Source organism: Miniopterus schreibersii (assembly GCF_964146895.1).
Source record: "Miniopterus schreibersii genome assembly, chromosome: 5".
Classification (NCBI taxonomy): Eukaryota; Metazoa; Chordata; class Mammalia; order Chiroptera; family Miniopteridae; genus Miniopterus; species Miniopterus schreibersii.
The window spans coordinates 37,451,728-37,465,785 of record NC_138106.1 but is presented as its reverse complement, the minus strand read 5'-3'; the positions used below and the strand labels follow the sequence as shown (position 1 = coordinate 37,465,785).

Here is a 14,058-nt window from a genome sequence, read left to right as displayed (position 1 = left end):
GCCCTCCACTGAATGCTCTTCTGTCACCGACTTGAAATTCCTGATAATATTTTAACAAAAGACCCTGCATTTTCATTTTGAACTGGGCCCTTCAAACTATGTAGCTGATCCTGTTGGTGCACTCGTGATTTACTGACTTCTTCCGGCACTTGTAGCAGCCTGCCTGCCTCAGACGGTTTGCCCGTCGGCTTCCCTTCCCGGGTTGATAAGCTGCCCACTCCCACCCACTCACCCCACTTCTGCTGGATTGCTCTGGTGAAGTCCTCTCACTGCTCAGACAAGGTCTCCTTGGTCTCGGGCCACCTAAAAGCCCAAACTTCTATGCACACCAGCTCAGTGTCTGGTCTGCAGGACCTCAGGCCCATTGGCTCCCTTACCCATAGTTCTCAGCTCCCAATCCCACCTTTCCATGGGATTCAGGCCTGTCTTCAGCCAGGATGGGCTCCTCCTGGCCCACTGGCTTTGTCCCTAAGCCTGCATTAGCGGGCAATTGGGCCTGGGCATCCCTATAAGGAGGAGAATTTGGCCTGAAGCAGTGTGGGAAAGCCCCACCACTTCCAGCCGGAAGGGAGTCTGCACTCACAGGGAGTGTTCACAAACAAAACACAAAGCCAGAGATTCTGGGCTTGCATTTGACTCATCTGTCTGCCTCTCCCCTTTGGCTGGTTGCTGGGTTACCAACCCCAGGGTGGGAGGAGCCAATCCCACTAATCCCCTGAACTTTTGGCCAGCTCAGTTAGAGGGCAGAGAGGCCCAAGAGCTGGGGTTCTGTCCCCAGGTGGTACCACCTACACCTGGAGAGACGAAGGAGCCAGCCATCCTCTGCTGATACATAAATCCATTGCCTGGAAGCTGCAGCGAAGGAGGAGAGTGCTGAAGGTGTGGCTACCAGACTGTGCATTTTTCCTATTGGCATGACCATCTAGTGGGCTCTCTTTAAATATACCCTAAGTGAAGGACAGCCCTGGCCTAGCCACTGCCAGCTGCAGGCACACAGTGACTGCCTGTTCTCCTTGCAGCTGGCCTTGAAACTGTGCCCAGAACAGAGAAGCTCTGTCCCCCTGCCTCTGTGGCCTGCCCTTCGGAATCCCGGACTCCTATTCCTGCCTCCATTCCAGCCTTACCTGTGGACGCCTCTAGGTCCAAGACACAAGGGCTCTTTCTCAAGTGCACAGCAGGCTGGTAGTTTGGCTGCTAAAGATGCTGGTGGCCTCTGGTGGCTGGGATGGTGGATTTTAGGGACACTTCCTGTTTTCCTTATCTCCTCATAATGAGTCTTTTAAGTATTTATTCATGAGGCTAAGGGGTGGGGTGTCATATGACAGGGCGTTCTTGATAGTCAGCAAGATTGGAGCCATGGTTATTGCATCTAGAGAGCAGTAAGTGGATGGTCCTGTGCCTTTCGATCCAGAGGGGACAGAGAGACAGAGGAGGGCGAGGCATGTGAGCGACGGGTGTGAGGAGGCTACAGAGCACCGCAGGTAGATGTGAGAGCACAGGGGCCTCAGGAAGAGCAGGAGGAGAAGCTATGTTAAGCAACCTTCTACATGTAGCCACTGCACACAACAACTCAGGCCTGTGAGACCAGCACACCCATCAGCTCACGGCCAGCTATCCCGAGAATAACCCTAGACTGGTATTTATACTACATGCCACCACTGCAGAGCCCTACCCCTACCGCAGCCTTTATTCCAGTCACACAGCAACCCTGTGAGCTAGGCAGGCCAGGTGTTATTGTCCCCCTTTCATGGAAAAACAAGCAGAGGCACAGAGGTTTTAAAGGGTAAACAGAAGGGAGAGACAAATAAAAGTCGCATGCTTTGACTGCCCACAATCATGTGTCCTCATTTGGCACAATAACCCAATGAAGCAAGTACTACCACATTTCTTTAAATGAAGAAACCGAGGCTCAGCTACATTAAGCAACTCGACCAAAATTTCATTGCTAAAAACTGGTAAGAGAGAAGATTCTAGATCTCCTGGTGTGAGTTTAGCTTACAAGCCAGTAAACTGTTTTATCTAACAAGCGCTAGACTCAGTGAATTCCTCAGCACGATGCCATTTCTTCTTTATCGAATGTGGGACCATTCAGTTCCCTCTCAGCGGAGGCAGCTGGGGAGGTCTCTGAGAAATGCTTTGGGAACAGAAGACACAGTCCTCTGGCTCATTTGAGGAAGGAATGAGTTTAGGCTGGGGGGTAGGTGAGAGAGTGAGAGAGGAAAAGTGCCTCCAAGTTTACAAAGGATTTTCCTACATAACATCTCATTTTATTTTGACCCACAACATGTAGGGTCACTTTATGGGTGAGGAAACTGAGGCTGAGAGGTTTAGCAACTTGAGAAAGGGCACAAAGGTAAAGGGTTCAAGGGGAAGATAGGAAAGTCTAGATTCTGTGTGTGTGTGTGTGTGTGTGTGTGTCTGTGTGTGTGTGTGTGTGTGTCGCTGATAAAAGTTGGATGGTAAAAGTTGGAGCTGCAATGAGATTATGGAGGGAGGGTCTCCATTAAAAGCCTCTCACGTGGAATTCAACCTGTTCCTCGGAGGCCAGGGGCTTGTTGAGAAAGTCTAGGAGACTCAGTCTTCTCTGAAATTAAGCTTACAGCCCAAGTGACAGACACATAAGAGGGAATACAGTACTCACTTAACAAGTGCTAAGGAGATTCGATCCGGGATCCTGGGGAGCCACATAAGCCAGATCACTCACGACAGAGGAGAAGGAGACTCTAGATCTATTGCTCGCATGCAGACACTAGGCCAGGGCTGGCACAGTGAAAGGGGCCTGGCCTGGTCACACAAGACCTGGGAGTTAGACTTGTTCTGCAATTAGGTGAAGTAACTTGCTAAATGGTGTGTCTTGGCCTCAGTAGTCTCGTTTATAAAATGGAGCAAAAAGGGGATAGCCTACTTCCCAAGGCCATACTTCAGATTAAAGTTTTTAGGGTTTTGTTGTTTGTTGGTGTTTTTTTTTAAGTTACTGGCAATAGTGCTAAGTGCCTCATAGAATCTGCAAAGCAGCCCCAAGTGGCAGGTGTCAAAATCACCTTTTCAGAGAAGCGGATACTAGCTGAGAGAAGGCAAGAAGGTCACCTGAAGTCTAAAGCCTATGAGTGGTCAGGTCAGGCTTCAAATACAGATTTGACCAAAACCAGGGAGTTTCAGGGCAGTCCTGGCACTTTAGCCTGGAGCAGAGATTCTCAACCAGGTATGGGGCATATCTGATCTGCTTTTATTCACATACTTTTATTTAGTTTAACATTTCAGATAACATTAAAACCAGGCATGAGATTTTTACAGTTATCAAAAAGAGAGCATAGCCCTGACCAGTGTGGCTCAGTGGTCAGAATGTCATCCCGGGCACCAAAGGGTTGCGGTTCAAATCCCTGTCAAGGGCTGCAGGTTCAATCCCCGGCCCCGGTCTGGCTGGGCAATCAATTGATGTGTCTCTCTCACATCACTGTTTCTCTCTCCCCGCCCCCCCTTCCTTCCACTCTCTCTAAAAATGAATGGAAAAAATATACTCAGGTGAGGATTAACAAAACAAAAAGAGAGAGAGCACATAAAAAAATATTGTAAATGCTCACCCTAAATGCTTCCTTCACAGGAACACACAGGAAGGCCTGTGAAAACTAGTCTGTTCCTGGGAAATGGGTGCTCAGTAAATTGTGGTTGACCCTAATTAAGAAGCCAGCATGTCACCCATATGACTCTCATCACACCTGGTTTAAGGCAGTCTTTCGGGGTCTCTCAGAGTCTCTGGCTTCTCTTCCCTTCCAAAGCTGTCCTTGATGTTCATTTTAATCTGATTTCACCTGAATAAACACGTGGGGGATGGGGCAAGGGAGGGACACAGTGAGTCACCTCCGCACCCCAGGCCCAGAATAGCCTTGCAAAAGTTTTTGATGTGATCATAGTTAGGTGGAGCAAACTAGGCAGGCTTCGACTCGAGCACTTCTTTTACATGCTGTGGAAATTTTTCATTTTACTGGCTAAAAATAAGGACTTCCAAAATTCCTTGATATTTCATCTACTTTAAAACAATGTTCACAAGAGAAGGCGAGCCAGCTCCAGTAATATGAACCGCTGCATGGGGAAAAGTGAGTCCAAATTTGGAAGCTGCTCAAAAATAATCTGTTATCCAGTATATTTTGGAAATCTCTGCACATCAGTTCCCCTGCCTCTTTCAATTGAGGATTTTTTTAAAAACCTACTACAAAGTCTTGAGAACAGTTATGTCAAATGCTCCTGTTTCCCCCTCACTTGGAATTGATATTTGTCAATATTTTTTTATTCCTTTCAAATATATTTTAACCAAAGAAATAAAATACTACAGGTAGAACTGAGTTTCCCCCATCCTTTTCGGTCTGTGACTTGCCTCTTCCACACGCCATTACGTTGCTGAGATGTCTCCATGTCAATGTTGATAGAGCTAGCTTGTACTTTTAGCTGCTCTGCAGCGCTCCGTGAAGGCCCCACCATAACAGGGAGGAGCAGTAATGGGAACTCAGACACCACCAGTGGGAGCGTAAGTGAGAGGCCACTTTGTTTGGCAGTCTATGCTGAATTGGAAATGATGCTGTGGATCGTATGACCCAGCAGGTTCTTCACAACCTAGACCTAGAAAATCTGCTGCACATGGGCTCACAAGAGGATGAGCGTGGAGGAACTGTGTGGCACGTATTTATTACAATAAAATGCAGCCAACCCAAGTAACTGTGTTATTCTAACACTTTAAAAAGACAGTGTGAGTGAAAGCCCTAAATGCCACTGAATTATAACTTTAAAGTGGTTAATGTTGTGTTATATGAATTTCATCTCAATTTTTTAAAAATTAATTTTACCAAAGGGAGTACGCTGGGCACAGTCCTCGGGATATTTAACCCATATCGTGATATGGGCCCTGTCTATGAGAATCATAAATTCTAAAATTAACATTTAGCATAGCCGTGTACATGTAAAGAAGCCAAATGAATAATGAATCTGATTACTCTCAAGCTGGGCAGATACTTTTAGCTATTCCAGTCCAACCAAGTGCCATTGCTTCTCAAAAGAGAGAAATCAAAGACTTTACAGGATAAGTAGCTTGACCAAGTTCACCCAGCCAGTTAGTGGCAGAAGAGAACCCATGGCTCTCCAGCTCCAACTGGGGCATTCTCTAATTCTGCCTTGGTATTCACCTGCAATATTGCACACTTTTACGTTAGAGGGGAAGAGATCTTCAAGCACCTTGGCCTCTTCTAGCATCATCGAAACCTTCTCAGCTTAGGCAGGCAGGGCCTTTCAGAGCTTGGAGTAATGAAGGTGGGAACTGGCTCAGCACATCAGCCCGTCAGCCCAGCCACAGTGATCCCAAAGGAGATAAAATGAAAACACGTTCGCGGGGAAGGGAAAGCTGAGAAGAGCATTGGAAGGGATTCTGAGTTCTTGGAAAATGAAAGGTGGCAACCTGATTATGCATCAAACCCTAGAGTCAAAAGGAAGGCTGGAATGGGCCTTGGAGAGATAGCCTGCTTCTGGTCTCTCCCCTTCCTCACTCGAGTCCAGTGGCTCCATCATTCCAGCATCATCTTCATTGTGAGACCACCCAAGGCAGCTCTTACACTTCAGATTTCTTCTTCTTGCTCATCCTACAGTTCTCTCTGCTCCAGATGCGCCTGCCTCAGTTTCTTCCTGCTACCTCTTATTATGTCCATTACAGTCTTTTCCTGATTATAAAAGTAATCCAAACTCATGGTAGAACATTTTAAACTACAGACCGGCAAAAAAGAAGAGTAATCCACAATCTCACCGTCAGGGATCAGCACGGTTACGATGTTGGCCTTGCTTCAATCCTGTGATAATATTAGCCTTTCTTTCTCTAAAATCAGGCCTCTGGAGGACCTCTCTGACTCTTTGACTTCCTAAATCCTTACCCATTTCTAAACAGAGCCTCGTTCTCCCTGTCTCTCCACCTCTTTTAGCCACGCACTGACCACAAGTTTCCTTCACTGATCCTTAGGCTTCAAGCCTCCTAAAGAGAAATTGTTCCTGTCAGTCTTCTCTTATAAAATTTCATTGTTGGCTTGCAGTTTCTCACACAACTTTTTCTCTCTCTTAAACCACCCCCGTTTTTATTTCCTTCAGATGTGTGCCCCATGTTTCACTTCAAGCCTCCATTCATCCACGTGCTTTTATTTTCTTGTTCTTTTTCATTTCCTTTGTTCTTCATGAATTGCTTTGATTTTCTTTGTCTTTGGATTCCTGGCTATCCATATTTTGTGTCTTCCAAGGACTTTGGAATAACTTTTAAGGATGAATTCTCATGCCTAGATTTCACAAAGCAGTGGAGGGATATGCAGCCCAGTGGATAGACGAGGCCCAAGGAGGTCTCGGAAAATCTCAGAAAACTGAGGTTGGGGTCATATGACTCAGTGTGTTGGATTAGAAGGCACCCCCACAAAAGGTTCCTGGAAGATCTCCAGGCTAACCTCTGCCTCAGTGAGTTTAGCTTTTTTACTGCCAAGGTCCCTTAGTGAAAGAATAACTTTCCTCAAGCAAATGCATCTTTTAAGTAATAATGAACTCTGAGGGCTGTCAATGGCAAATATATGACTTCTCTTAAACTTTTTAAAATATTGAAAATAATTCATATCTTCATTTCCACACTCAGGAAATTCAGGGATCTCAGGGAAAAGAAGTATTTTAACCTTTTTCTGCTTCTACAACAGAAACAAACAGAGAATATTATATACAATATGTCTTATTGGCTATAGTAGATAAGTCTTTGTTTGGCCACGTTGGTCAGTGTAGTCATAAACTTGCTGATCCTAGTCTTCTATGGAAGACAAATTAAGAAGGTAGAAGAATTGACTATTTTAGGAAGGGCACATAATCTAACAAGGGATCAGATAACCACCACTGTGCACACATACATAGTATATCTCAAGACCTTAGATCAACAAATTAATAACAACAGCAGCCACTTACGGAACACTGACCTTGCGACACATTCTGCCTTGGCTATTGCATACATCGCCTTGTTTAATCTTCATAATAGCTCTGCATGGTGTGTATTATTCTCATTCTTTACATTGAGTTCCTGAAAGATCAGTAAATACTCCAAGTTCAGGTGAATTTCAAGCCCATGCACCCATAATTCCACAGGCCTCCCTGTAGGAGATGGGCTCCGCACTACGCTTTTGCCGTCCACCTACTGCAGGTGTCTATCGAGCTGGTCTTGGGGTTCCCACTGGGACGTGGCATATCTAGTAGGCAGTCAGCTGTCTGAAGCAAGGGCTCTATCTTTTTCATTCTGAATCCCCAGGCCCAGAACAATGCCTGAAATGAGGTAATGGCTCTATATTGATTGTAAAATTGAATTAGAGTGTGAAAAATCTCATCATTAATGTGAACACTAATGGAAATTACCACTTGACCAGCTTCAAGTGAGACCTTTTTGTTGGAAGCCACCAAAATAAAAGGAACCCACCTTGTTGCATTTGTAACACAAAGGGGGAGATGGCTGAGCCTGCAGCCTGGCACTCAGACCTCCCACGTCCATCTCAGAGCTGTTGCTGGGACCTCTGAAAGTAACAGAGGGTGTGGGACAACTGTGAACCGGGGACAGGAAATGCCAGAGTTCTCCCACCTCTTTCCCACCAAAGAGAGTTAAGACAGTGAGTGGGCAGAGCCCATATGGCACCAAGGGTGCCAGGCGGCTAAGGGGTCAGAAGTGACCCAGAAAGGCAGAAGAAAAGGGTCTCATTCTGAACCCTCTCTCATGGCCCAAAAGCCTACCTGCCTCTGAGCCCTGCCAGTCCCTGTAGCCATCAGCCCTGCTCTATCTGCAGGAAAATCTGACCCCTCAGAGAGCCCTATCCACCCCAAGTTAGCCTGAGCTCCCCAGACAGCCCAAAAGGCCTGTTCATCTGCATCCAGAGCAAGAATGCCTCAACACACCAGGTTGCCTTAACTTGGGGAGGGTGGAGCAGCGGATAGGAAATGGCTTTGCCCTCTGTCCAACTCTGAGGCAACCTACCACCATGAGCTCTCAGAGACAGCAGTGTTGTTTTGGAAACTGGCACCCAGTGCAGGTTTGCTCCTGGAAATGAATTTGGTTCTCCCCAGCTGCAATGTTCTACTTCCAGCCTCCCTGCCAACACCCCCTTCCAGCTGCCCCTCTCAAAGGCACCATTGTGCCCGCCTGGCACAGCAACAGAGGAGGGCTGAAGAGGAAGAAAACATTTTCTGCCCATGGGATGTTCTTAAGCAGGTTGTGTGTACATGGCTTCAATGCTGCATTCCTTGAACCCACACAAACCCGCCAAAACTCCATCATCCCTGTCACAGATGGCAGCCACCTTCCAGTCTCGCCCAACACAGCTCGCTGTCAGAGAACGCGGAGCACGCAGCTGGGTGGGCAAGGCTGGTGGAAAGGGGGAAGGGGGTCAGATGACATTTTTTCAGAGCAGCACTCCAGCTTGCCAAAGCCAGGCTGAACATAGATGCTGAATCCCTGATCTGGAAGGGGGTTGAGTCCCACTTACCACTCAGTAAATTCATTCTGGCACAGTCTGCTAAGTGCACATCCAGCCTCCTCCTGAATACTCCAAGGATAGGCAACTCCCTACTTTCCCAGATGCCTGGTCCATTTCTGGACAGCTCAGACTTTTAGAAAGTTCTTCCCGATGTTGAACTGGGATGTGTGTCCCATTCATCGCCATATCCTTCCCTTGTCAGGACTTAAAACAGGTGCACAATAAGTGTCTGTGGGATACATCACAGAATTCCCCATCCATTGGGCCTATTTCTACCCGGCATACAGAAAAGGCCTTCTTGTTCCTCCACATGACTGCCCTTCATAGGGCTGAAGGTCTATCCCCCATGTGGTCTCTCATTGAGCCTCTGAGCTCAGCACCCCCAGTTCCATATACAACTCGATGTACAGACTCCTGACTCCTGACCACTCTTCTCTTGGTAGACTCCATATTTTTCCCGTGTCCTCTTTAAAATGAAGGAGTGAATCCCTTGTATCTAGAATACTCCAAAAGTGACCTCATAGGGAAATAGCACACAAAATGAGCAGGAGTCCGGTACTTACCCTATAAGTTGAGCTGTTTTCCTAATCTCGTTGTTTGCATCTCACGCAGGAAACCTGCAGGTTCATGAAGCCTACCATGAACCTGGGTAAATTTGCAAAAGAAGGATCTTCCTTAGTTTCAATGAGTCAATGTTTCTTCATCTGTAAAAGCGAGGCTACAAATACCAATGTTATAGGATTGTAAGGATTAGACATGTAAAGTGCCTAGTCTATAACAGTTGAACAGTAAATGATATATATTAATGTTACCATATAACATATGTGTGCATTTGTATTAGTTTCTAACTGCCCACAGCAGACATTAGCTCCTAAAATGATATAAAACAGTCCCTCTGACTGTAAGGAAGCCACTGTCCTATAAGATTTACCTAAATGCCAGACCAGTTTTTTTAATTGTACTGGACTGTCTTTCCAATAATGCTATCACCACTCATCAACACCACTCCATTTATCGCCTTTTCTTCCCTCAGGAGACACATATTATTGACACTAAAAACATTCTCTCTGGTTCTTCCCTAGGGAAAACAGATATCATTATCTGCCCTGGCTGCTTTTCTTTCACTCCCAATAAATTTCTCTGTCCTGGCCATAGGCCCTGCAGATATGCAGATTTCTACTTCCTTCCCAGTGGTGTGCTGGAGCCAGCTTGCTTGATGGCAGATCTCTTCCCAACACTGTTTTCAGTGATGCTATGTTGGTAGCTTAAAACTGGCCAGAGTGAGAGTGTTCACACCAGGGAACACCACAATCGGAGCTGCTTCTCCTCCTCCCTCTCCCTTTTTTCTGGAGATCCTGCTGTGAAGCATTTAGCAGCACATCACTGCCTCTAGCACTGACCTACTGTGAGTAGCTTGAGGAGAGGAATTGTGTCCCATTTCTGTTCCATCCCCAGGGTCTAGCACAGAGTAAGTAGGTTCTCATCATCCTTGATGGATAAATGGATGCTTTTGTCTCTGTCTCTTAAAGTCTCTCACATCAATTGTGCTCCGTGTGCCCTATTCCTATTACCAACTCTTCAGATAAAGATTTCCCTTAGCTGTGATCAGCAGACCACTTCTTGCAGACTTGGGTTAACCTTCTATATCTTTCCCTAACCTGGACTTTCAGTCCACTTTATTCTGTCAGTATATTTATCCTGGGAAGTTGTGGGGATTCATCTGGAAGGAACAAAACCTTGTCAGGTTCTTTAAGGAACACCTTGGTTTCCATTTGGGGATTTCTCCACAGGTTCTTTCTTTCAATTAACAAATAGTTCTATCGGTCACCTGATATGGGTAAGACATGCCAGAAACTCTGGAGAACACAGAGCAGTGTAATTAACATATGGGCCCTGCCCTCTGAGAATTTTAAGTCTCCTGGGAACAGACAAATATGCATATACATGTCAGAATATGCATTCCCTATGAGATAAACACAAAGCAATGAAAATTCAGAGGAGAATATCAATTTCTAGCTAGAACACTGGGAAAAGCCCCACAGAGTTTTTGAGCTGGAAGGGTAGGATTTTAATAGGCATAAAAGAGCTGACGAGCAGTTGAGACAGTGAGTACAGCAGAAACGAAAGCAAGTAGGCCCAACTCTGTGGCTTATACGCAGATCAGTTTTGGCTACCATTGCCTGGGCTTTGTTAGAGCCCAGTTAACCCTCTTTCTCAGCTACTTTCTTCTTTCCAAACCAAATAGGACTTTGGACCAGTATGCCCAGGCTTCCCCATAGTTTAACTCACATTCCAATCTGGCAGACCAGTTCACAGAGAGAACATCCTCCCCACCTACCAAAGTCAAAATATTTCCACTATAAAGGATGGGGTAGCACTACCACCCCATCCTTACCAGGACCCTACAGGACCCTAGGGCTCTACAGAGTGGTAGGGCTCTCTCTTTGCCTAATGGCTATCAACATCCTGATCCCTCAATAAAGGTGGGGGGCGGTGATCTTGGTCAGGTCTTTATGTCAGCCACCTCTGCCTCTGAGTGTGTATCTGAGGCTCTGGCATGGATTCCAAGCATCAAGGGGAGCCGCTCTCTCCTTCTGCCCATCCCCTCTCAGTCCATCAGAACCCCCTATTCAAGTGCGTCCAGGTGTCATCCACCTCTTCCTCAGACTTCTCCCTTCCTCCCCACTATAATTGAAATATTACTTGCCCTAGACATTGCTTAGCACTTCCCTTCTTTCTTCTTCAAAAGATGCTCCTCCTCCCATCTCTCACTCACTTGGGAAGGAAATGACTCCAGTATCACCCTAGACCAGTGTCCCGCCACTGTGTTCAGCATCTTCTCTTCCATTCCATCTACTCCCATCCTAGGCATTCCCAACTTCTTCTTCCCTCTATGCATTCACCCAACAAGTATTCACTGAGTATCTTCTCTGCCTCAAACATCCATGAAAACCTTTTCCTCAATCATATTACCCTTTTAGATCCAATTTTCTCTCTCCAGCCTCATTTGTCACACAACTACATGGCGATTCTGACTCTGTTCCCTCACTACCACTACCACTCACCTTTGAGTCCCTAGTATAGCCCTAGCTCTTTGAAGGGATAGCTGTGTAATCCAGAGAGGTCATTTACCAACTCTAGGTCTCATTGTTCTCATTTTGGTAATTAGAGATTACCAAATCTAATGTTCCATCTGGCTTTCTGTGCTTTGGCCCTCACCCAGCTGCCAAAATATTCCTCTTTACAAAACCACTCATGACCTCTTGGTTGCCAATCCAAATGACCAATGGTCTAATTCCAGATATGCTGACTCTGATTCCCTGTGTGGCTCAGGCCATTTCTTTCATCTCTTTAACCTCCATTTTTCTCATCTATAAAATGAGGTGATTGCACTGAATGGCTTTTCAAGACTCTTCAGGTCTTTGATTCCATGAGAACATAAATACAGAGAAGAGAGAAAGAGAGAGATCTTTTTGGGAGAGTGGACAGGGAAGAATTCATGGAGAAAATGGCATTTGTAGAGATTTGGTAGAAAAGCAGAGACAGGGTGCTAGGGTGTCCTCAAGGGGACTGTAATGCAGTAATGGGCCAAGACAGGGATCATCCTCCACTGATTAAGATCTCTATAGTGGAAGATTCAGGTTGGCAACACCTGAACCCACTAACCAATCTGAACATCACACACACACACAAAAAAAGAGACAAGCAAACTATGTGCCTCCTAATGAGATGCAATAGGAAATATACAACCCCACTGATAAAGTATTCTTGCCAAAAAGTCAACCATGAATCTGACCAGGCCTCTTGATCTAAAAGTATCAATTCAGTAAAGATAGAAGAGACAGACTAAGAATATGTTTTAAAGACACTTCAGGATGCAATCAGAAAAATCCAGAATCTGGAAAATGCTACAGCCTTACGCCTCGAAGTGTGGTCCATCTCACACCCAGCATCAGTATTACCAGGGAGCATGTGGAAACGCAGAGTCTCAGGCCCTGCCTCAGACCTCCTGTATCAGAATCTGCATTTTAATAATCCTGCAGTGATTTGTGTGCACATTCAAGTCTGGGCAGCACAACTGTACAGGACAGATGACCCATTTCCTTCAGTAAATATTGAAAGAGGCCCTGGCCAGTGTGGCTCAGTTTGTTGGGCATTGTCCCTTGCACTAAAAAGTTGCAGGTTTGATTCCGGTCAGGGCACATGGCCAGGTTGAGAGCTCGATCCTCGTTAGGGGGCATGGAAGAGGCAACCAATTGAGGTTCACCCCTCAAGTAGATGTTCCCCTCTCTCTCTCTCTCTTCCCCTCTCTCTAAAAATCAATTTAAAAATCTTAAATAAATAAATAAATAAATAAACAAATAAATAAATATTAAAAGACAAGGGAAAAAACTATGGGGAACTTACAGATCAAAAAAACTAAAAGACATATCAACCAAATTTAGACTTTTCAGACAAACCAATTAATTTTAAAAATGAGACTGGGGAGGAAATTTGAACAATTACTGGATATTTATTGATACTAAGGAATAATTGTTACTTTTTAAGAATGATAATAGTATTTGGGTAATTTTTTTCATAAAATCCTTAAAGATAGAAGTATTTATAGATTAAATGCTAGAGTATCAGGGCTTTGCTATAAAATAGTTCACTATGGAGATGGGGAAATGAACTGGGGTAGAGTTAAAACAAGATTGGCTGTGAGTTGCCAATTGCTGAAGCTCTACTTTCCTATATATTTGGAAATACCCGCAATAAAAAGATTAAAAAAGAAAGACCAAGAGAGAGTCATCAAAGATGGGAGGGAAAAATTACGATAACACAGTGGCAGGAAACCTAAGAAAGAAAATTTCAAGCTGAAAGGGGACAAGTGTCCCCAGAGCCATTGGGAACTGGGTTACACCTTAGATGGGGCCTGGGAGAGGTCATTCCAGAGAGAAGACACAGCCCAACGGCAGGAGGATGAAAAAAAACAATCTGCGCTCTAACCCAGAGAAAATCCCCGTAACGGTGGCATCGTGAATCCAGGTTAGAAGAAGGGAGAATTTCCTAGTGGCTAAAAACTGAAACAGGTCATCAAATAAATTATGGGATCTCCTTCTCTGAGGACCTTCAGAAATAGGATCGACAGAGCTGAAATGGAGGCGGCCTTGTTCAGGGGAGAGAAGGTTCAGATCCGCAGCCTTTTCGGGTCACCGAGAAGGGCAGAGGGGCGGGCAGGGGGGGCAGGGAAGAAGGGGGGGCGGGAAACCCGCAGCCGGGGCAGGGAAGCATCGATCCTCCCTCTCTCGCGTCCTCTGCTTTCTGTCCCTTTCGGGGAGCACAGTGAACTCGGCGGATCCTAGTTCTGCCCAGAATCATGGGGATTTTAGGGATTCAAGATGGGGGGAGGGAATGATTGGAAGGGAGACGAGGAGTACGAGTCCCCAGCGCGTTTCACTTGCACACACTGTGCTTTGGCTTCGTAACCAAGTCTCCAGTTACCTACACACCCGCCCTCCGCCACGCAAACCCACCACCCTCGGCGCGGAAAGAAACCAGAACT

General features: G+C 45.8%; 1 protein-coding gene across 2 annotated transcripts in view; it reads left to right on the top strand.

The window, feature by feature from the left end:
• DGKG (diacylglycerol kinase gamma) overlaps positions 1–14,058 on the top strand; it is a 171,154-nt gene that overhangs the window by 120,903 nt on the left and 36,193 nt on the right. The window lies entirely within an intron of this gene.